Below are 23850 nucleotides of genomic sequence, written 5' to 3'. Positions count from 1 at the left end.
TCAAAAGAAGCCAGAATCAATACATATAATCCACACATCATGTTGTACATCATAAATATATATGATTTTTAGAAAAAGAAGAGAGAAAGTAGAGAATGGAAGAAGTGATAAATCAAGATTTTAGAATAATAAAAATAATGTAAAGTTTATATGGATAAAATATAAAATATCTTTTTGAAGTTGCTTCAACTGTTAAGCAAAGAAGGGGCATAAAGATATGTGTACTTCAGGCACCTGCAAATGGTTTAATGAAGGAAAAGAAGTGTGAGGCTACAGACAACATGGAACTAGTGTGTTTGTGAAGTATGTTAAGAATATAAGATTGAAAAATGTAAGGTGGATAGAGCAGAATGTGAATGATCTGACTTGTTCAGTTTAGACACATCACGCTTTATCTTCTACTTGCTGCCCTAGAAATAGAAATTGAAATAATTTTCTTACTGAGAGTTTGAAGAGTCAACTTTTTCTGACCCCAAGGAAAAGGAAGCCTAGTTTTAAGGTTCAGCTCTGAATATAATGGGTCTTCACAGCTCATGGTGAAAGAATGAAAGGACATATAAGGTTTGTGGAAAGAAGCAGAATGGCACAGAGAAGCTGAGACAAGAAAGGACTTTCCCAGCCTGACATGAAAATGAGCCTAGAGAGGTGAGATCCTGGATACCAGAGTTGCCAGCCTCCTGGGAGATCCCCATGTCCTACTCAAGGCATGCAAGCAGAGAGTTTAAGAGATCATGTCAGGCTTAATTAGTGAGGATGCTTGCAGCACACATGACAAAAGATATACAATAGATCTTTCTCTTTCTTCAGCCACCATGGATGCCTTCTGATTTCCAGGATGAGATTAAGAGCCTACTAATGACCCACATAGAATTTAATTCCAGTGGGATAGAATCTACGGCAGAACTTGGTTGAAATAATGTAAATTAAGTGATTTTTCTTCTATGCTTGAGGTTGTATACTGGGTTTCTTACCAGCTACAGAGTTTTACACAATATTGGCCTCTGTCCAAACGCTAACAATGCATCTGCAAAGGTAATATAATTCAGGTGCACCCTTCTGCAGGAACTGTGTTTTTTCCCTTTGTAACTCAACATCTGCTTTTTCTTTTTTTCTTTATGGAATCAAGCAGCATACTGAGAGGAATAAAATTAGCCTGGATTTGCAAGATACCATATTTCCCCAAATAGATGGAAGGGTATCATTTCTTTAATTGTGATTCAAAAGGGTTAGGTGTTGATATATATGATGAATTTATTTGATAGTCACACTTCAGTGTATTTGCTCACAAAGTTTAGATATCTCTCCTTCTAAGTAGCCTGAATATATGAAATTCATATTTGTACAAGCAACTGATTTGTTTTGCATTAATAGAAGCCTAGAATTTAAAGGAAAATGGTTTTGGCTGAGGTACTTCCTGGTTATAAAGTGATGTCAAAGCCTGATTTTTCTCTTCTTTGTGTTAATCCTCAGATAAAAGGCCCATGGTGTGGAGGAGTAATGTCTTAAATCTGTGATAATTCAGGAGTTTTGCCTCGAGAGAAATTTCTGTCAAGTAGAAGCAGCAGAGAGCAGATATGAATTTGATCTGGGCAAGTGCCACAAAGTGCTAAAAGCTTTCCAAAGGATGAACAGATTCCAGGGTGGAGCTCAGCACTGCTGCAGATATGCAGTTCTGTTCCTAACATTTGTTGAATCAGATGTGGACAGGGAAAGGACAGAAATTGCCAAATTTGTTTGGAGGCTTATTTTTTTCTAATGATAAAAGTAGTACATGATCAACTGAAGAAATAAAAAATGAAACATAAAGAAAAAAATTAGCCATTGTTCCATCCGGAAAAAATACTATTATAAACATTTTGGTGCATTTCTACAAATCTTTCTGTATACATATACGCATACACACACATACATATAAATATATATCTAGATATATACTGGAATATACTGTAGATACTGTTTTATATTCTGTTTTATTCACTCAAGAGTGAATCATTAGCCATGTCTTTGAACGTTTTTTACAAATACTTTGAATGACTGCTGTATTAATCCATTTTTACACTGCCGATAAAGACATAAATGAGACTGGGCAATTTACAAAAGAAAGAGGTTTAATGTATTCAGAGTTCCACGTGGCTGGGAGGCCTCACAGTCATGGTGGAAGGTGAAAGGCACCTCTCACATAGTGGCAGACAAGAGAAGAGGGCTTGTGCATGGAAACTCCCATGTTTAAAATCATCAGATCTCATGAGACTTACTATCATGAGAACAGCATAGGAAGGACCCACCCTCATGATTCAATTACCTCCCACTATGTCCCTCCCACAACACATGGGAATTCAATAGGAGGTCTGGGTGGGGACACAGGCAAACCATATCATTTTGCCCCTGCCCCTCCCAAACCTCATGTCGTCTCATTTCAAAATCAATAGTGCTTTCCCCCAAAGCCTTAACTCATTTCAGCATTAACTCAAAAGTCCACAGTCCAATGTCTCATCTGAGACAAGGCAAGTTCCTTCCACCTATGACCCTGTAAAATCAAAAGCAAGTCAGTTACTTCCTAAATACCTGTACAATGGGGGTACAGGTATTGGGTAAATAAAGCCATTCCAACTGGGACAAATTGGTCAAAACAAAGGGGCTACAGACACCATGCAAGTCCAAAATCCAGCAGGGCAGTCAAATATTAAAGCTCCAAAATGATCTCCTTTGATTCTAGTCTCACATCCCGGTCACACTGATGCAAGAGGTGGGTTCCCATGGTTTTGGGCAGCTCTGCCCCTGTGGCTTTGCAGGGTACAGGCTTCCTTCTGGCTGCTTTCATGGACTGGCATTGAGTGTCTGCAGCTTTTCCAGGTGCACAGTGCAAGGTGACAGTGGATCTACCATTTGAGGTATGGAGGACGGTGGCCCTCTTCTCACAGCTCCACTAGGCTGCGTCCCAGCAGGGATTCTGTGTGGAGCTCCAACCCCACATTTCCCTTCTGCACTTCCCTAGCAGAGGTTGTTCATGAGGCCCCACACCTACAGCAAATTTCTGCCTGGGCATCCAGGTGTTTCCATACATCATCTGAAATCTAGGCAGAGGTTCCCAAACCTCAATTCTTGACTTCTGTGTAACTCACAGGCTCAACACCATGTAGAAGTTGCCAAGGCCTGAGGCTTGCATCCTCTGAAGCCATGGCCTGAGCTCTACATTGGCCCCTTTCAGCCACTGCTGGAATATCTGGAATGCAGGGCACCAGGTCCTTATGCTGCATACAGCACAGGGACTCTGGGCCCAATCCATGAAACCTCTTTTTCCTCCTACGCCTCTGGGCCTGTGATGGAAGGGGCTGCCATGAAGGTCTCTGACATGCCCTGCAGAAATTGTCCTCATTTTCTTGGTGATTAACATTTGGCTCCTCGTTACTTATGCAAATGTCTGCAACTGGCTTGAATTTCTCCCCAGAAAGTGGGATTTTCTTTTCTTTTTTTTTTTTGAGACGGAGTTTCGCTCTTGTTACCCAGGCTGGAGTACAATGGCGCGATCTCAGCTCACCGCAATCTCCACCTCCTGGGTTCAGGCAATTCTCCTGCCTCAGCCTCCTGAGTAGCTGGGATTACAGGCACGCGCCACCACGCCCAGCTAATTTTTTGTATTTTTAGTAGAGATGGGGTTTCACCATGTTGACCAGGATGGTCTTGATCCTTTGACCTCGTGATCCACCCGCCTCGGCCTCCCAAAGTGCTGGGATTACAGGCGTCAGCCACCGCGCCTGGCCGGGATTTTCTTTTCTATTGCACTGTCAGGCTGCAAATTTTCCAAACTTCTATGCTGTTTCCCTTTATAGCACCTAAGTCACCTCTTGAATGCTTTGCTGCTTAGAAATTTCTTCCACCAGATACTCTAAATCATCTCTCTTAAGTGTAACATTCCACAACTCTCGAGGGCAGGGGCAAAATGCCCTCTTTGCTAAAACGTAACAAGAGTCACCTTTGCTCCAAACAAGTTCCTCATCTCCATATGAGACCACCTCAGCCTAGATCTTATTCATATCACTATCAGCATTTTTGCAAAGCCATTCAACAAGTCTCAAGGAAGGTCCAAACTTTCCCATAGATTCCTGTTTTCTTCTGAGCCCTCTGAACTGTTCCAACCTCTGCCTGTTACCCAGTTCCAAAGTAACTTCCACATTTTTGGGTATCTTTTTAGTAATGCCCTACTCTACTGGTACCCAATTACATTAACTGTATTAATCTGTTTTCATGCTGCTGATAAAGATATAACAAAGATTGGGAAATTTATAAAAGAAAGAGGTTTAATGCAATCACAGTTCCACCTGTCTGGGGAGACCTCACAATCATGGTGGAAGGTGAAAGACATGTCTCACATAGTGACAGACAAGAGAAGAGGGCTTGTGCAGGGAAACTCCTGTTTTTAAACCCATCAAATCTCATGAGATTTATTCACTATAATGAGAACAACATGGGAAAGACCTACTCTCACGATTCAATTACCTCCCAGCAGGTCCCTCCCACAACACATGGGAGTTCAAGATGAGGTTTGGGGGGGACACAGCCAAGCCATATCAACTGCATATTCTATCAGAAGTATATATCATAACTTAGTTAATCAATCTGCTTTTTAAAGAATATTTTTATGGCAGAAACCATTGTACAGAAGCCTTAGTTGTACATCAATTATTTTCTCATTACAGATTCCTAGATTTCATATGGTTTTAAAATTGCAATTGTTTGAACTTGTATTTCTTTGATTACTAGTGAGCTTGAACATATTTCATGTTCAGTAGTCACATTTCTTCTGTAAATACATCTTTTACTAGTTTTTCTATTGGAGGTTTTAGTGTTTTGTTAAACACGTTGTATAACCTTACTATATATTAAAGACATTGATACATTGTTACATTTGTGACATATATTATGGATTGCCTGGTATATATGTGTTGCTATATTAGGCATATTAACTCTTGGTCTTCGTTGAAGTATATTTTTGTCCCAGGTCCATATCTTCCTGTGAAGTGTTTGTCAATTCTTTAAGGGCCAGATCAAATCTTCTTTCCTCCTAAAAGCCTTCTAAGACCCCTGAGGTGAAATGAAGCTTTTTCTCTTCCACCCTACCACCATATTTGGTTTTATTACTCTATAGCACTTACTTCCATCTTCTTTAAAAGAAAACTTCCCTCTTGGAAAGCATCCATCCTGTTTTACTCACGTTGATATCCCTTGGAGTACGACTGTCCAATAAATGCTTCTGTTAAATGAAACAAAGTCAAAATAATTACAGCTTAGCTTTCAAACACAATAGATTCCTACTATCTTGCAATTGTAAGTATTGTAGACTTGACACAATCAGGTACAAACCGCATGAATAAACCAGTGATTTCCCCCCCCTCCTAACTTAAGATTTTTAGCACAGACTGTAGGGATTTATGACTCCCATAGCAGTTTGGCTGATGTTAGTCACTCAGATGAGCTTTTTCTAAACTGTAACCTTGAGCCCATATAATTAAATTTCACTGGAAGAAATATATCAGTTAAACCACTCTAAGTGACATGGTTATAAAAAAAGAGAATTAGAAACTAGACAGGCACACTTAATCAAAACTTCTAATGGGATTAGAAATATGAAAACAACAACAAAAATAACAAAATAAACAAGAATGCTGAGTTAAAATTGCCAGGTATGAGTCTGAATAAAATAATTTTGTTTTATTGGCACCCAGGGTGAGGATACCAAATAGAGTGATACACATAACGAATAAACAGGACAGTACGTGATTTAACAGCAGATTCTTCACCAGGAATACAGATAAAAAAGACTTTGCCTGCTCAGTTTTGAAACTCAAACCCTCCAGTTTCTTTGAGAAGAGTGGATATCTTGGGTTTTAGGAAAATTCATGTAATATATGTCTTGAAGATGAGTTACAAGTGGAGCATGAGGGTGTTAAGGAGACAATTAATAACAGGGTAACTTGTGGCCCAGGCCCTTTTGGCTTAATGAGGTTTCACCTGGTGTCTGGGTATGCTCACTCATCCAGGCTGTCAGAATCTGTCCCCAATGCTCTTGTGGGGGAAATCAGAGTAAGCAGATTCTCCAGAAATTGGAAGCCAGAAAGAAGGAAATTCTTCATGTAGGATGTGCTATATTTTTAAGCTTTGAAGTTTGAAGTGTACAATCTTTGCATAAAGGTCTGGAACAGGCACATAAATTGTTCTGCCAACAAGAAAAAACAGTTCTAATATTGAGTCATAGAGATGGAAGAGAAGTAAAGTTCTGTGCAGCATTCCGCCTCTGTAGACCTGTCTTTCCCTCTCAGGAAGAAATAGCTTTTTATGGGGGATAGAGCAGGGGACACAAGGGAGACCTTCCTTAATGCTCTTGGGATATCTCAATGTAAAGGGAACCTTTTTCCAGCAGATTTTCCAGTCCCACCAGGTATGGATGTTTAACAGAGATGGTAGCAAAGGAATAATGGGCCTGAATGAGTGCTCACTAAGAGACAATAATAATTATAACCAAAAGTTAACTACCACACTGTAGTAATAGTAGAAAATTTAAAGTTTAGAGCTGGAAAGCACTTTATGATGACCTTGTCAAACTCCAGATGAGGTAGTCTGACTGAATAGTTTATGTACTTACACCAGCTCTTTGGTGGCAGAGTCGAGATTAGATTAACAACTAAGCTTTTTATTTCCTGGGTCCTCCTGTTCTCCAGTAACTCCAAAATGTCTGAGAGTTTCCAAACTGTAAGACCAAACATTTCTTTTATAATTTTGCAGTTTATAATTTTTTACATAATGAAAATATTTATTGAGGTACATTAAAAATAAAGTTATTAAAAACAACAAAACGCGTAAGGATTAGGAAGAAAAGCAGTAAGTCTTTGATCTAGATTTCTTCTAGCCTACTCTACAAATACAACTAAGTTAACTCTTTGAGCTGTTTTTCTTGTATTATTTTTAGTCTTACTCTCAAAATAAAATATTGGCATGTTTATTACTTAATTTATCAATTTTAGATTTTACCCATGGACTTGATAGAGAAAATTTAGTTCATTACACTCCCCACCTCCTTTTATTCCATCCCCCACACAATTCATTACCGTTTATTCCACTGACTTCCTTTGCCTTTCCATGCAGAACACTGATGATGACTCATTCTCCTTAGATACCAGGGATCATCACAGATCTCCATAGAGCATTGTTGTAAGTCTTTTTCCTTTATTGTTTTTAAAAATGTGTTATTTTATATTCAAAAATAAGTGAATTATATAATTCTTAATGCAGTTTTAACTCATCTATATTGAATGCTTAAAATATATTGTTCCATTTTGCTTGTTTTTCGACCCTAAAATATAGTATCATATTGTAAGTAGTCTTCTTGGACTTTCTTTTTGTACTTAACACTTTGCTTCCAAGAATAATTAATGTTGAGTTCATTTTAAGATCTGTATGATATTCCATCATATGAATATACCAAAATTTATTCATCCATTCTTCTCTTGCCTCCATAGACATTTGTTGTTCCCTTTGTTGGTTTTTCTCCTGCTATGAATATTATAATGATTAATTAATATGAAGACAGTGTTATCATGTATGATCAACAATGATAATAAATATCCCATGCTCATGGATGGATATAATCAATATTGTGAAAGTGACCATACTGCCCAAAGATATCTACAGATTTAATGCAATTCCCATCAAAATACCATCATCATTCATCACAGAACTAATAACAATGACAAAAAGCCTAAAATTCATATGGAACAAAAAAGGAGTCTGCATAACCAAAGCAATGCCAAGCAAAAAGAACAAATCCAGAGGCATCACATTACCCAACTTCAAATTATACTACAACACTATAGTTACCAAAACAGCATGATATTGATATAAAAATAGGCGTTTAGACCAATAGAACAGAATAGAAAACGCAGAAATAAAGCCCTAATCAGCCAACTGATCCTTGACAAAGCATACAAAACCCAAAGTAGGGAAAGGACACCCCAATAAATGGTGCTGGAAAAACTGGCATAGCACATGTAGGATAATGAAATTTCTCTACATGAAGAAGAATCCTCATCTTTCACCTTAAAAAAAAATCAACTCAAGATGGATTAAAAACAATAAGACCTGAAAGCATAAAAATTATAGAAGACAGCAATGGAAAAACTCTTCTAGACATTGGCTTAGGCAATGAATTCATGACTAAAACCCCAATTAATTCATTACTAAGACTCTAAATGCAACAAAAACAAAAATAAAGAAATGAGATATAATTAAACTAAAAAGCTTCTGCACAGCAAAATAAATAATCAGCAGAGTAAACAGACAACCCAGAGAGTGGGAGAAAATATGCATCTGACAAAGGACTAATATCCATAATGTACAAGGAACTCAAATCAGCAAGAAAAGAACAAAAAATCCCATCAAAAAGTGGACATAAACAGATGATTCTGAAAAGAAGATAAACAGCCAACAAACATGAAAAAATGCTCAACACCACAAATTATGAGGAAAATGCACATTGAAGCCACAATGAGATACCACCTTACTCCTGCAAGAATGGCTATAATTAAACATTTAAAAAATAATAGATGCTGCCATGGATGTGGTGAAAAGGGAACACTTTTACACTGCTGGGATATAAACTAGTACAACCACTATAGAAAACAGTATGGAGATCCCTTAAAGAACTAAATATTTAATTTTCATTCAATTCAGCAGTCCCACTTCTGGGTATCCATACAAAGGAAAAGAAGTCATTATATGAAAAAGACAAACATGCACATGCATGTTTATAGCAGCACAATTTGCAATTGCAAAAGTATGGAATAAACCTTAATGCCCATCATCCAATGAGTGAATAAGGAAAATGTGGTGTATACATATGCTATGGAATACTCCTAAGCCATAAAGGGAATGAAATAATGGTCTTTGCAGCAACTAGGATGGAGCTGGAGGCCATTATTCTAAGTGAAGTAACTCAGGAATGAAAAACCAAATATTGTACATTCTTACTTATAAGTGGGATCTAAGCTATGAGGACAAAAAGGCATAAGAATGATGTAATGGGCTTTGGGGACTTGGGAGGGAATGATGGAAGGGAGGTGAGGGATAAAAGACTACACACTGGGTACAGTATACACTGCTTGGGTGATGGATGCACCAAAATCTCAGAAATTGGCTGAGCACCAAGCCTAAGGCCTGATTGGCAGTCCTTCAGAACTGGAACATCAATGAAATACTCCTTTCTACTAGATCTCTTATAGCAAATTAAAGGCACTGCTGGAAAGGAGTGGATGAAGATATTTGGGCATACATGTGTGAAGCTGAGAAATTTGATATCCCAAATGTTGAGGATCTTTTTTATCCAAAGATCCCTCTCCTGCTCTCAGGAAGTCAGCTTTCTTGTGAATCGAAGTCTTTCCATGAGTATACCTTGGGCAGCGGTCTCACAAGTGGATACTGATTCTTCTCAGGACCTACCTCCTCACTACCTTCTATTGCCCCCATATTAATTTATGGTTTATATCGTAACAGGATGTAAAATGTCAGGACTTAGTCTTTACTCTAAAAGAGTTACAAGATGACACCAAATATTGTCAGAAGTGTGAGGAGCATGTATGGGAGAGAATTCTAAAGGTCTAATTCAAAGAGGATGAACTCTAAAGCTTGATTGAATTAAATTTGCACCATGGGTAAATTTACACCATGGGTAAATTACTCACATGGAATTTTGAATTTAATGTGTTAGTTCAAGTGCTTGTGATGGCATTGATATTCTGCTATACTGGCTAATGAAAGCCTGGATTTAACAAAAGCCTACTATATTAATGAAGTATAAATGATAGACCTTCCCCATCATGCTGTGTATTACTGGCTCTCAAACTTTGGCATGCAACAGAATCTTGGGATAACTTTTTAAAATCCACTGGACTCTACCCTAGGGTTTCTTATTCAGTAGGTAAAACAGAAGTTCAATAAGTTGAATTTCTAACAAGTGCCCAGGTGATGCCAACATTGCTGGTCCTAGAATTACACTTTGAAAACTAGAGCTATGGAGGAAAGGCTTCTGAAGGCTAAGGGAGAAGGAATTATTGAAATGCTTCTAGTATATGTAATATTCTCAGCTATCCCCTAAACATATCCTTCCATGGGGCCTGGAGGATTTTTTTTTCTGTAAGAAAAACACTTAAGCAGAATGTTTTATTGACTTTAGATCAGCTGGCAATAATTATGTGCATTCATGTCTTATTTTACCTTACTGGAAAAAAGATACATATTATATTAGAGACTGTCATGTGTTGTTGCTTTGGGCTAAGAGAATGTTGAGCTCTTTCCTGTAATATGTGCTTTACTATTACAGTATATTAACAAAAGGGGTATGTCCCAAATTTCTACTTATTGCCATTGACTTCTGGGCCTGGAGGATTTTTTTTTCTTTTGTCACTACGGCATTAAGAAATGCATTGAGCAGGGTGTATTGTCATCCTTCATAAGCTCTCTGGTGGTTGTTCTTAGTAAGCCACAAATGATGGTAGAAGATGCTGTACTGGAAATGGGTTCCCTGATATCAGTGACAAAAATGGAATCCCAGAGGGGTGGAAGCTGGGTGATGGAATTTAAGCATTAGGGACAAGATGGAAACAAATACCACAATAAGCTATAAGTACAGAATAGTGATTACAGTATTTTTACCTACGAAGATCTACAGTGATGACTAATGGATCTTGGATTTTCTAGAAATAAAATAAATGGACCAACTCTAAGACACTGCTTGAAAAATATAGGTTAAAAAGTTGCAGGCTTGGTGGCAGAGACCTGACTTCAGTTATCGTGTTACAAATGCGTGATCATTCCCTGTATCCAGGTTTAAGACAGTGTATAGATCTTTCACCTTTAAAGTTGTTGAAGCTGGGTTCTAAAGATCCTGCACTGTGGCACAATTATATGTTGATACTGTGAAGCTTCCTCAAAGCTTTCCCTAAGGGAACTTGTGCATTTAAAACTGTGACTGTACAATGAGGAAGTAAATATTCAGAGCTGCTGGGGGTGGTTCTTAATTCCTAGAGACTCCAGTGTCAGAGTGTCCCACCAATAAGAGGAGATGTTTTTAAAGACCATATGGTAGAAAAAATCTTGGATTTAGCGTATCTCATTTCAAAAGTGTACAGGTCTGTGGATCCATTCTGTGTTTATTTTCCCAATCGTATTAAGTGTAGTAAGAACAGATATAGTAATTCCCTTTATCTGTAGGAGGTATGTACCAGGAACCCCAATGGATGCTTGAAACTGTAGATAGTACTGAACCATATATATGCCAGGGTTTTTCTTGTGATAATGTTTAGTTTATAAATTAGGCACAGTAAGAGGTTAACAACAGTAACTAATAATAATTATAACAATACACCAGCGTCACTCCTCTTGACTATTTAGGGCCATTATTATTAATGGCCATAAAGTAAAATTTAGGGCCATTAGTATTAATGGCCCCTAAGTAAAATGCAATACCACCAGAGACTGTCTAATAACCAATATAGTTTCTAATTGACTACTGGGCAGATAATATAGATAGTATGGATCGACTGGACAAAGAAATTATTCACATCCTGGGTGGAATGGAGCAGATGGCACAAGATTTTATCACACTACTCAGAACATCTTGCAATTTAAGACTCATGAATTGTTTATTTCTGGAATTCTACATTTAATATTTTCAAACCACAGTTGACTGCAGGTAACAGAAACCACAGAAAGCAAAACTGCATAGAAGTGGGGGGTGGATGTGTACACTCAGAAAATGGTAGTATCTTCACATTCATTCTCTGACTCATCAAATGATGTTTAATATGGCAGGAGAGACCCAGAGCAAGCTTCTGAAAGCACTCTGTGTAAAAAGTCTGGCCATCCTGATGTCACCATGCTGAATAGACTATGGAGAGAGACTACATAGAAAAAGATGCCTACGGACTCCCAGTGGATCCGTTCCTTGTCTGTCAGTTATTTCTAATGTTTTTCATTTAACAGTACATTTTTATGTACTTATCACCATTGCATGGTAATTCATTATATGCATTCACTACATTTAACACATCCATTGGCCAAATGATGGTAATCTAGGTGGCCTTCAACTCCCTGCTACCACAATGATCAGCATCGTCATATATGCCTTCCATGAACCTATGAAAATTTCTATAAAGGATCTATAGATGGAGAAAAACTCAAATTTCCATTTTTTATTTATAAGTAATTATCCTAGAGGGCAATGCTTTTCTGTCAGAAAGTCAATAAAGAGTCTCGATGCTTTCATACATCCGTGTGTGTGTGTATATTTATATCTCACACATACACACACATAAACATACTAGTGAAGTTACAAAATAAGGTCAGAAAATCAGAGCTGATGATTTAATTATCACAATGATGCTATGTACAATACAGTTTTAGGAGAGTGAACTTAATTTACTACAGCTACAGGAATACATTTAAACAAGTAGATTTTTAGTGATTATGGTAGCAAATCCAATTTCCTAAAAAAATATGCTTCTCATCTTTTTTCTTAGGAACAGACCCTGGGCCATGTGCCCAGTTGAACAAACTACATTTGCAGCCTATCTTGTTGACAGAGGTGACCAATGAGGTATGTTTTCCTTCCAATTGCTTTAAAATCACCAATTTTCTATACCTTCTCCAGTCTTGATACTCTTTATGTTTTCCAGTATAAGGCAAAAAAATAGTTTTAATTGATTTTTTCAAATATATTGAAGTAGAATCTCTTTTTGCATGTTGATTGCCTTTTTATATCAACTTCAGTGAAATGCATAATTATATTGTTTATTTTACTTGTATGTATACGCACACATATATATGTATAGATATGCCTACTTTTTCAATTTGTAGGTTTATGTATATTAATTGGGCAGGTTATATTTTTCAAAAATGGCATGGCAATGTATTTCTGGACCCACATACTCATCCAGACACTTGCCACTCCCCTTGAACCTATTTCCCCTTCTCTTGTCTTGAAGACTGCCAAGAAGCATACAATGCAGGGGAATGATGCTGCATGATTTCAGGTTAGCTCATAAAGACAATAAGCTCATAGAAGGTGATTCTGGCCATCTAAATCTCAGGACATGTGCCTTTGGAGCTCTCTAACCTACCACATGGAAAGTCCAGTTCCCTTGAAGTTACAAGACTAGAGAGACTGAGTACAGGAAAAACAGAGAGAGAGAGCGGAGGAGATAAAAGAGATATGGAGAGAAACAGAGAGCTTTGCCTAGTGAGTCTCAGATGTTCCAGCTCTCAGTTGGTTCAGCCTTCCTTGTCCATCCACCAGATAGGAGAGTGAGCCAAGCATGTGAGAGGCCCTGCAAAGAGAACACCTAGCTGAGTTCAGTCTATGTTCACAGCTGTGAGAGAAAGTAAAATTAAAATGTTGTTGTTTTAAGCCAGTACATTTTCGGGTGGGTTGTTACATAGCAAAGATAACTGGAACATTACTAATATCCAGATGTTTCCTTCATTTGTATTCAAGTATTTTCTGTCAGATTCAAGTACTTTTTTTTTCGTAACTTGACTTTTATCACACATAGTGTGATGCTATGGTTTGAAGGTGTCCCCCAAAAGTTCATGTGTTGGAAACTTAATCCTGATAGCAACAGTGTTGGGAGGTGGACACTAATAAGAGGTGATTAGGTCATGAAGTCTCTACTCCTGGGAATAGATTAATGCCATTACTGTGGAAGTGGTTTAGTTACTTTGAAAATGAGCTCCTGATAAAGAGAATGAGTTTGGCCCAATTTCCCCTTTATGTCTCAAATGCTCACTTGTGCTTCTGCCTTTTTGCCATATTATGATGGAGCATGAAGGTCCTTGCCAGATACAAGCACTATATTCTTGGATTTCCAGCTTCTAGTACTGTGAAAAATAACTGTCTTTTCTTTATAAATTTCCCTGTCTGTGGTATTCTGTTATAGCAACAGAAAATGAACTAAGACACTTACCATATAAAGGATATTTTAATATGCTTTATTTTTAGAAGTCTTATATTTACAGAAAAATTGAGATGATAAAAGAGAGTTTCCATATATCCCACACCTATTTCCCCTTTTTTAGCACTTTACATTAGTATAGTACCTTTGCCACATTCAATAACAAATACTGATTTCATATTATCTTAAGTTTATACTTTATTCAGCTCTCCTTAGTTTTTTATCTAACATCCTTTTTCTATTTGAAAGCCCTGTACAAATTACCTCATTACATGTAATCATCATGTCTCCTAGCATCTTCTTGAATGTGAGAGTTTCTCAGACTTTCCTTGCTTTTGATGACCTTGACAGTTTTGAATAGTATTAGTCAGGTTTTTCCAAATTCTATTGGAATTTGTCTTTGTTTACCACAGAGATAAAGTGCCATTCTTGTCACATACTATAGGGGGTACATATTATCAACATGACTTATCACTGTTGATTTTAACCTAGATCACCTGGCGGAAGTGTTGTTGGTCAGGTGTCTCTGACGTAAAGTTACTCTTTTTCTGTCCTATTCCATCCTGTATGCTTTAGAAGAAAGTGCTATGTGCAGCCCACACATAAGGAGTGGGGAGTGGTGCTCCCCATGGATTTTTATATTAGGTAAACAGCTATCAATCTTTTATTTTAGAATTTCATATTTTCTTTCTTAAGGAAGCCTCTCCCACCAAAGCTATATGGACATTTTCCTAAAATTTCTTATAATATGTCTATAGTGTTTTTTAACTTTAAGATTTTTAGTCCATTTGGAATTTATTTTTACATTGTTATTCATTTCATGGTTAGACTTTTTAAGAGCTTACTTTCTGAGTGGAATATCTATATATTCCAAATAGAGAATTCTCTCATTTATGCGTTTTATTAAGTGAAAAGCCTGATATTAAATGATTTTTGTACGGAATGTTCTAAAAGTCAAAAGTCTAGCAGGGGCTGACAAGAGAAAAGAGGCTGATGATTTACCTATGAATGCTTTCCAGGAGTTTTAAAAATTATACCCACTGGCTTCCAGTAATCTGAACAATGGTGCAAGCATCATAATTTCTGTGCATTTTGAGTGCTCAGGGTATATCATCAGAACATATTTTTGTTTACAAATGTATGAACATATATGTAGGTGAACTTAAATAGGATTCTTGATCTTACCAAAATACACATATTCATGAAACAGTTAATTTTTGAATAGATTTTTTTCACTTTAAAATTATGCATTTGCCTGCCTGCATCTATCTCTTTGTCTCTGTCACTGTCTTTATTACACACACACACACACACACACACACACACACACACAGAGTATCTAATAAAATTATAACCAGTATTAGTGTAAACAATACTAAGTCTGCAGTTCTGAAATTGAGTCTTATTTTGTCAGAATGCAGATATATATATATATATGATTATTATTAAAGTATAAATCTGAAAATGGAGAGTAATATAATAATGGTAAAGTTTTGTGAAAAATATGATCACATAATCTGTTTTATTGTAGCAATTTTCTTACTTTGAAACTTTAGTGAATTTTTTTCCTCATCAATTGTTTTCAGCTTTCATTTTATAAACACTAAAATTCTTGAAATTTTTATATTTACCTGACAAATTTGAGTATATTCTCAACTGAAGAAGAGATATTAGAATCAAAAGTTAGATGTTCAAGAAAGAATTGGCAAAGGATTATGAGTCTGCTGTATTCTTGAGGAGTAGAAAGACAAAATTACAAAGGTAAATTTATTTTAGGGAAGGTGAAAATTAAATAAGGTAGAATTTCTCTCTTCCATTTAAAATATTTATTCTTTTTTTCTCAACCTCTTTTTATTTCTCATATTTTTAGTTTTGGGGTTGAAACAAACAGAAAACTCATGTAAGTGATAATGTGTTAATATCTATGACATTTTCTACTGGACTTTGTACTAATTGATGCTTTGCTTATAAGCTATGTATATATGACACCAGCTGAAGAGTGCAGTTCCCTGTGGGAACATGGATTCCCTAGGTAGTTGACAATAGTATAATTTTAGTAAATAAATTACCAATTGTTAGTTAAGGAGCCATGGTCTAGTCCTAGATGCTTTTGAGAATATTCATAGAGTTAATGGCTGTCTGTCTTAGTTTTGTGTTGCTATAACAGAATACATGAGACTAGGTAGTTTGTAAACAAAAGAGGTTTATTTAGCTCACAGTTCCGTGGGCTGGGAAGTTCAAGGGGCATGGTGCCAGCATCTACTAAGCTTCTGGTGAGGGCTTCTGTGCTGCCTCATGACACAGCAGAAGTTAAAAAGGAAGCAGACACATGCGAAGAGGCAAAACCTGAGGTGTGCCCTGGCTTTATAACAACCTACTTTCAACATACTCATTTATTCCTGAGAGAACAAATCCAGTCTTAACAGAGAGAGAACTTGCTACCTGGAGATTGGCATCAAACCATTTATAAAATATCTGCTCCCATGACTCAAATACCTCCCACTAGGTCCCACCTCCCTACATTGGGGGGTCAAACTTCAATATGAGTTTTCATGGGGACAAACCATATCCAAGGCACAGAACTATCTTAACAAGAGATCATTCTTCAGGACTTATTATCTGTTATTTTATAATTTTCTTAAACATTCAGGAACAAATGCTATGGTAGTATCTTTAGAAATAAAAACAGTACATGTACTCCATAGGCCACTTGACAACACTGCTTGTTTTATTATAAATTACTAATATTTAAAATGTAGATATCTTGTATACATAAGTTAACTATTACCCATGTTTTAAGAGAAAGAATGAGGGATGACTGTTGTTTGTGTGAGGTTTTCCCAAGTTCCACTACTTATCCCTCTCACCTCTGGGGTTCCCTTGCTCATAGAGTGGTATGTACAGTGACTAAACCAAACAGAAAATGATGACTAGACTCATTTATTAATAACTGGGAGCATGTATTATGCTTCAGGTCAAGACTGCAGTAAAAACAATTGGCTAAGCTAGAGAGGAATCTGCTAAGTATATCCAGGCTGCTGGGCTTCCTAACTTACCCAGTAGAGGACAGAGACATGAGCAGAGGAGAATGTCCAGGTTTACACAGAAGCTGATAGTGTACCCACTGCCCACAGGAACAGGACCCTACAAGAAATAATTGGTTTGACTTCTTCCTTTAAAGTACAAGGACGTTGTGCATTAGATAATTGTGGCTCATTGAGGTTGATCCATTCCACAAGTATTTACTGAGAATATTTTTAGCCGGAAACACTTGACCGGCTAAAAGAGTAAGACACTTGACCACCTTTCTAAGATTTCATAAGCCAGAAGCATCTTTCTCAAACTATGTATTCCAAAAAACAGGTGCTGTGGTCAGGAAAAATTGAGAAATGTTGGGATATCAACATGAAACAGGTTGCCTTTGACAGTATTTCTTATAGAATTTAATGTGTGAATGATACTGTAATTCTCTAAGGGCAACAGAATATATCATTTCCCAAACTGAGAATGAGAATAAGATTCTACTGGAACTCACTTTAAGAAACAGTGCCCTCATCTACTCCTCCTCCCCTTTCTCCAGCCACAGGCGGCTCTTTGTTGTTCTCTAATTATTCCAACTTGCAGTCCAGAGGCTTTGTCTTTGCTGTTCCTTCTGCTTGGGACACTTTTCTTCAGGAATGCATTTTTCTGACCACTGTGGTGATTTTACTGTTAAATTCTCCTCTATAATTCTTGCTCTTTTTCTCCTACTTTCTTATTCTTTATAGTAATTATCACCCCCATATATTTTACTTATTTATTTTGCATATCATTTAAAGGTAAGCTCCTGAAGGCAGGAGTTTTAACTGCTGAATTCCAGTGACGCTTGCCCCTAAATATATGACTGAAGGAAGGATTGGAGCAGAAGCCTCTTTAGTGATTAAGACAGATGTGCAATAACTTTGAAATTCTAAACCCCAATGATAATATTGTTCTCATTTGTGAGTATTTCACATTGTCCCATTGTCCCTCCTCTCTTGTGTTTGGAGATCTACTCCTTTTTTTCTGTTGCTGAAGTTTTACATATGATTTTTTTAAATGTTAAAACTTTAGCTACAGATTTATAAGATATGTATGTGTCATGCTGTATGCCTGTCACAATCTTGTGAAGAAGGAAAGACATGTTCTCTGTTTTTTATAAGAGGAGAGAAATAGGAACAGAAAGGTACATGTGGAAGCAGCCACTAAGATTACTTATAAAAGGAGGAATCTAAGATTCTGACTGCCAGCAGACACTTTGTCAAAAAGAATAAACTCTTGTTTACTTTTTTTTTGCACTTGAAATGACTATTTTTTTAATTGTACTTTAAGTTCTGGGGTACATGTACAGATCTTTAATGTTAATAATTTATGACTTAATTTTAAAAAGAAAAATTACTGTTTAATTCTAAAACTTACCTAACCAAGATTCTGCTTGTTGATAATGGAGAGGTTGGTGTTAATGAAAGGTTGGTGTTAATGAAAGGAAGTAGATCTGGCTTGAAAGTTACTTTTCAAAGCTATATGGCACTAGTTCAAAAAGAAAAGATACATATAATGTATTAGAGAAAAACCTAAGAAGAACTTTTAGTTTTGATCTGTTTAAAAAAAAAAAAACTTATTATAGATTCAGGGGTACATATGCAGGTTTGTTACATGTTTAATTGTATTATGGGGGCTTGGTGTGCAGATAATTTCATCACACAGATGATAAGCATGGTACCTGACAGTTTGATCCTCACTCTCCTCCCAACCTTCACCCTGAAGTAGGCCCCAGTGACTATTGTGCTCTACTTTGTGGCCATGTATACTCAATGTTCAGCTCCTACTTATAAGTGAAAACAATGTGGTATTTGATTTTCTCTTTCTATGTTAGTTCACTGAGGATAACGGCCTCCAGCTCCATCCATGGTTGCTGCAAAGAACATGATCTTATTCTTTTTCATGGCTGAATAGTATTCTATGGTTTATATACACCACCTTTTCTATATCCAGTCTATTGTTGATGGGTATTTAGATTGATTCCATGCCTTTGCTATCATGAATAGTGCTGTGATGAACATACATGTGCATGTGTCTTTATGGTAGAATGATTTATATTTCTTTGGGTACGTATTCAATAATGAGATTTCTCTGTTTTAAGTTCTTTGAGAAATATTCAAACTGCTTTCCACAGTGCCTGAACTAATTTACATTCCCACTAGCAGTGTATAAACATTCCCTTTTCTCTGCAGCCTCACTAGCATCTGTTATTTTCTGACTTTTAAAAAATAGCCATTCTGACTGTGTAAAATGGTACCTCTGATTGGAATAAAATGGTACCTCATTGTAGTTTTGATTTGTAGATCTCTAATAATCAGTAACGTTGAGCATTTTTTCTTTTCTTTTTCTTTCTTCTACTTTTTTTTTTTTGATACAGGAACTGGCTTTGCCACCCAGGCCACAGTGCAGTGGCATGATTTTGGCTAACTGCAACTTCTAGTTCCTGGGCTCAGCTGATCCTTCCACATCAGCTCCCCCAAGTAGCTAGGACTTCAGGTGCGCACACCATGACCAGTTAATTTTTGTATTTTTTTGTGAAGATGGAGTTTCATCATCTTTCCCAGGCTAGTCTTAAACTCCCGAGTTCAAGTGATCAGTCTGCCTTGGCCTCCCAAAGTGCTAGGATTATAGGCATGAGCCACTGCGCCTGACCACATTTTTTTTCATATGCTTGTTGGCTGCATGCATGTCTTCTTTTGAAGTGTTCGTGTCTGTTCATGTCCTTTGCCCACAATTTAATGGGGTTGTTTGTGTTTTTGCTTGTTACTTTGTTTAAGTTTCTTATAGATTCTGGATTAGACCTTTGTGGGATGCATAGTTTGAAAATATTTTCTCCCATTCTATAGATTATCTCTTTATTATGTTGATAGTTTCTGTTGCTGTGCAGAAGCACTTTAATTAGGTCTCATTTGCCAATTTTTGCTTTTGTTGCAATTGTATTTGACATCTTTGACATGAAATGTGTGCCAGGAACTATGTTTAGAATGGTATTTTTTAGGCTATCTTCCAGGGGTTTTATAGTTTTAGGTTTTACCTGTAAGTCTTGAAGCCATCTTGAGTTGATGTTTGTATATCGTGCAAGGAAGGGGTTCAGTGTCAGTCTTCTGCATGTGGTTAGCTAGTTATCCCAGAGCCATTTATTGAATAAGGCTTTTTTTTTTTTAACCCCATTGCTTATTTTTGTTAGCTTTGTCAAAGATCAAATGTTTGTAGGTGTGTAGCATTATTTCTGGGCTTTCTATTCTGTCCCATTGGTTTATATGTCTGTTTTTCTACCAATACCATGCTGTTTTGGTTACTGCAGCCTTGCAGTACAAAGTGCCTCCAGCTTTGTTCTTTTTTGCTTAGGATTGCTTTGGCTATTCAGGCCCTTTTTTGGTTCCATGTGAATTTTAGAATATTTTTTCTTATAATTCTCTACAAAATGTTATTGATAGTTTGATAAAAATAGCATAAATTGCTTTGGAAAACATTGACTTTTCCTATCCATGAGCATGGAATGTTTTTCCATTTGTTTGTTATCTATGCTTTCTTTCGGCAGTTTTGTATATCTCATTGTAGAGATCTTTCACCTCCCTGGTTAGCTGTATTCCTAGGTGTTTTATTCTTTTTGTGGCTTATGTGAATGGGATTGCATTCTTGATTTGGCTATCAGCTTGGGTGTCGTGGGCATATAGAAATGCTACTGATTTTTGTACATTGATTTTGCATCCTGAACTTCTGAAGTTGTTTGCCAGATCCAGGAGCTTTTGAGCGAGGCCATATGGGGTTTTCTAGATATATAATAATATCCATTTGCAAACAAAGATAGTTTGACTTCTTTTGTTCCTATTTACATACATTTTATTTTTTTTCTGTTGCTTGACTGTTCTGGCTAGGACTTCTCATACTCGGTTGAATAGGAGTGGTGAGAGTGGGCATCCATGTCTTGTTCCAGTTCTCAAGGGGAATTCTTTCAGCTTTTGTCCATTCAGTATGATGTTGGATGTGGGTTTGTCATAGATGGTAATTATTATTTTGAGGTATGTTCCTTCAGTGCCTAGCTTGTTGAGAGTTTTTAACATGAAGGAATGTTGAATTTTATTGAAATCCTTTTCTGCATCTATTAAGATGATCTTGTAGTTTTTGTTTTTGTTTTTCTTTATGTGATAAATCACATTTATTGATTTGCATATGTTGAGCCATCCTTGCATCCAGGGATAAAGCCTACTTGATTGTGGTGGATTAACGTTTTGATGTGGTACTAGATTTGGTTTGCTAGTATTTTATTGAAGAATTTTGCATCTATATTCATCAAGAATATTGGCCTGAAATTTTGTTTTTTGCGTTTCTACCAGGTTTTGGCATCAGGATGATGCTGGCTACATAGAATGAGTTAGAGAGGATTACCTCTTCCTCAATTTTTTATAATAGTTTCAGTAGGAATTATACCAGCTCTTCTTCATATATCTGGTAGAATTTGGCTGTGAATCTGCCTGGTCCTGGGCTTTTTCTGGTTGGTAGGGTAGGCTTTTTATTACTACCAACCAGAAATACAAGTTCTTGTCAAAACTTGTTATTGGTCTGTTCAGGGTTTCAGTTCCTTCCTGGTTCAATCTCGGGCAGTTATGTCTTTCCGGGAATTTATCAATTTCTTGTAGGTTTTTTAAGGTTTTTGTTGTTGTTGTTGTTCTACACATAGAGGTATTTGTAATAGTCTTTGAGAGCTTTCTTTATTTCTATGGAGTAGGTGGGAATGTTTCCTTTGTCATGTCTCATTGTGTTTGTTTGGATCTTCTTTTTTTTTTTTTGCTAGACTAGCTACCAGTCTATTAATCTTATTTATGCTTTCAAAGAACAAATCTCTACTTTTATTGATCTTTTGAATGGCTTTTCACTTCTCTATATTTCATTCAGTTTAGCTCTGTTTTTGGTTATTTCTGGTCTTCTGCTAGTTTTGGGTTTGGTTTGCTCTTGTTTTTCTAGTTCCTTTAGGTGGGATGTTAGATTGTTAATTTGAGATTTTCTGTTTTTAATGTGGGCCTTTAGAGCTATGGACTTTTCTCTTAACACTGCTTTAGCTGTGTCCTTGAGATTCTGGTATTTGTTTTTATTAGTTTCAAAGAATTTATTGATTTGTGCTTTAATTTTCTTGTTTACCCCACAGTAATTCAGGAGTAGGCTGTTTAATTTCCATGCAATTGTATTGTTTTAAGCTATTTTCTAAGTACTGATTCTATTTTTATGGTGCTGTGGTACAAAAGAATGGTTGTTATGATTTTGGATTTTTTTGAATTGGTCAATAATTGTTTCATGGCTAATTGTGTGGTTGATTTTAGTATGTGCCATGTGCACATGAGCAGAATATATATTCTGTTGTTTTTGGGTGGATAGTTCTATAGATGTCTGTTAGGTTTATTTGGTCAAGTTCAAGTCCTAAATATCTTTGTTAATTTTCTACCTTGATGATCTAATGCTGTCAGTGGGAGTTGAAGTCTCCCACTATTATTGTGTAGTTATTTAATCTTTTTCACAGGTCTCTAAGAACATGCTTTATAAATCTGAGTGCTCCTGTGTTGGGTGCAGATATATTTATCAGACAAGATAGTTAAATTTTCTTGTTAAACTGGATTCTGTAGCGTTATGTAACTCCTTTCTTGGTCTTTTTAATTGTTGTTGATTAAAGTCTGTTTTGTCCAAAATTAGAATAGTAACCCCTGTTTTTATTGTTTTCTGTTTGCTTGGTAGATTTTTCTCCATCCCTTTATTTTGAGTCTGTGGGTGTCATCGCATGTGAGATAAGTCTCTTGAAGATAGCATACAGTTAGGTCTTGCTTCTTTATCCAACTTGCCACTCTGTGCCTTTTTATTGGGGCCTTTATCCCATTTACATCCAAAGTTGATATTGATATGTGTGGATCTGACCCTGTTAATTGTGATGTTAGCTGGTTATTATGCAGACTTCACTGTCTAGTTGCTTTACAGTGTCAGTGGTCTATTTACTTAAGTATGTCTTTGTGGTGCCTGCTAATGCTTTTTTGTTTCCATATTTAGCACTCCCTTATGGACCTCTTATAGGGCAGGTGTGGTGGTATCAAATTCCTATAGCATTTGCTTTTCTGAAGAGAATCTTATTTTTCCTTTATGTATGAAACTTAGTTTGGCTGAACATAAAATTCTTGGTTGGAGCTTCTTTTCTTTAAGAATGCTGAATATAGGCCTCCAATTGCTTCTGGTTTATAGAGTTTCTGCTGAAAGATCTGTTGTTAGCCTTTTGGGGCTCTCTTTGTACATAATCATCAGCCTCTTCTCTGCTGCCTATAATATTTTTTCTTTCATGTTAACCTTGGGAAATCTGATGATGATATGTCTTAGGATGGTCATCTTATATAGTATCTATCAGGGGTTCTCTGCATTTTATGATTTTGATTGTTGGCCTCTCTTGCAAGGTTGGGGAGAATTTTGTGGACAATGTCTTCTAGTATGTATTTCCAAGTTGCTTGCTTTCTCTCTTTCAGGAATGACGATGAGTCATAGATTCAGTCTCTTTACATAATATCATATATTTTGAAGGTTTTGTTCATTATTCTTTTTTTTCTTTTTTTGAGATGGAGCATTGATCTGTCACCCAGGCTGGGTTGCAGTGGTGTAATCTTGGCTCACTGCAAGCTCTGTCCCCGGGTTCAATCAATTCTCCACCTCAGCCTCCTGAGGTAGCTGGGATTATATGCACCTGCCACCATGTCTGACTAATTTTTGTATTTTTAGTAGAGACAATATTTCACCATTTTGGCCAGGCTGGTATTGAACTCCT

General features: G+C 36.7%; 1 protein-coding gene across 1 annotated transcript in view; it reads left to right on the top strand.

The window, feature by feature from the left end:
- The window catches only part of GPR63 (G protein-coupled receptor 63), a 95382-nt gene that overhangs the window by 27109 nt on the left and 44423 nt on the right, over nt 1–23850 (top strand). The window contains exons 3-5 of the mRNA XM_078369823.1: nt 1471–6436; nt 7141–7206; nt 12567–12643. The gene's annotated coding sequence lies outside the window, so the exon portion shown is untranslated. The remainder of the gene's footprint in view (nt 1–1470; nt 6437–7140; nt 7207–12566; nt 12644–23850) is intronic.

The sequence above is a fragment of the Callithrix jacchus genome, chromosome 4 (genome assembly GCF_049354715.1).
Source record: "Callithrix jacchus isolate 240 chromosome 4, calJac240_pri, whole genome shotgun sequence".
Classification (NCBI taxonomy): domain Eukaryota; kingdom Metazoa; phylum Chordata; class Mammalia; order Primates; family Cebidae; genus Callithrix; species Callithrix jacchus.
Note: the sequence above shows the minus strand (reverse complement) of the source record. Positions and strands in the feature narration are given on the sequence as shown.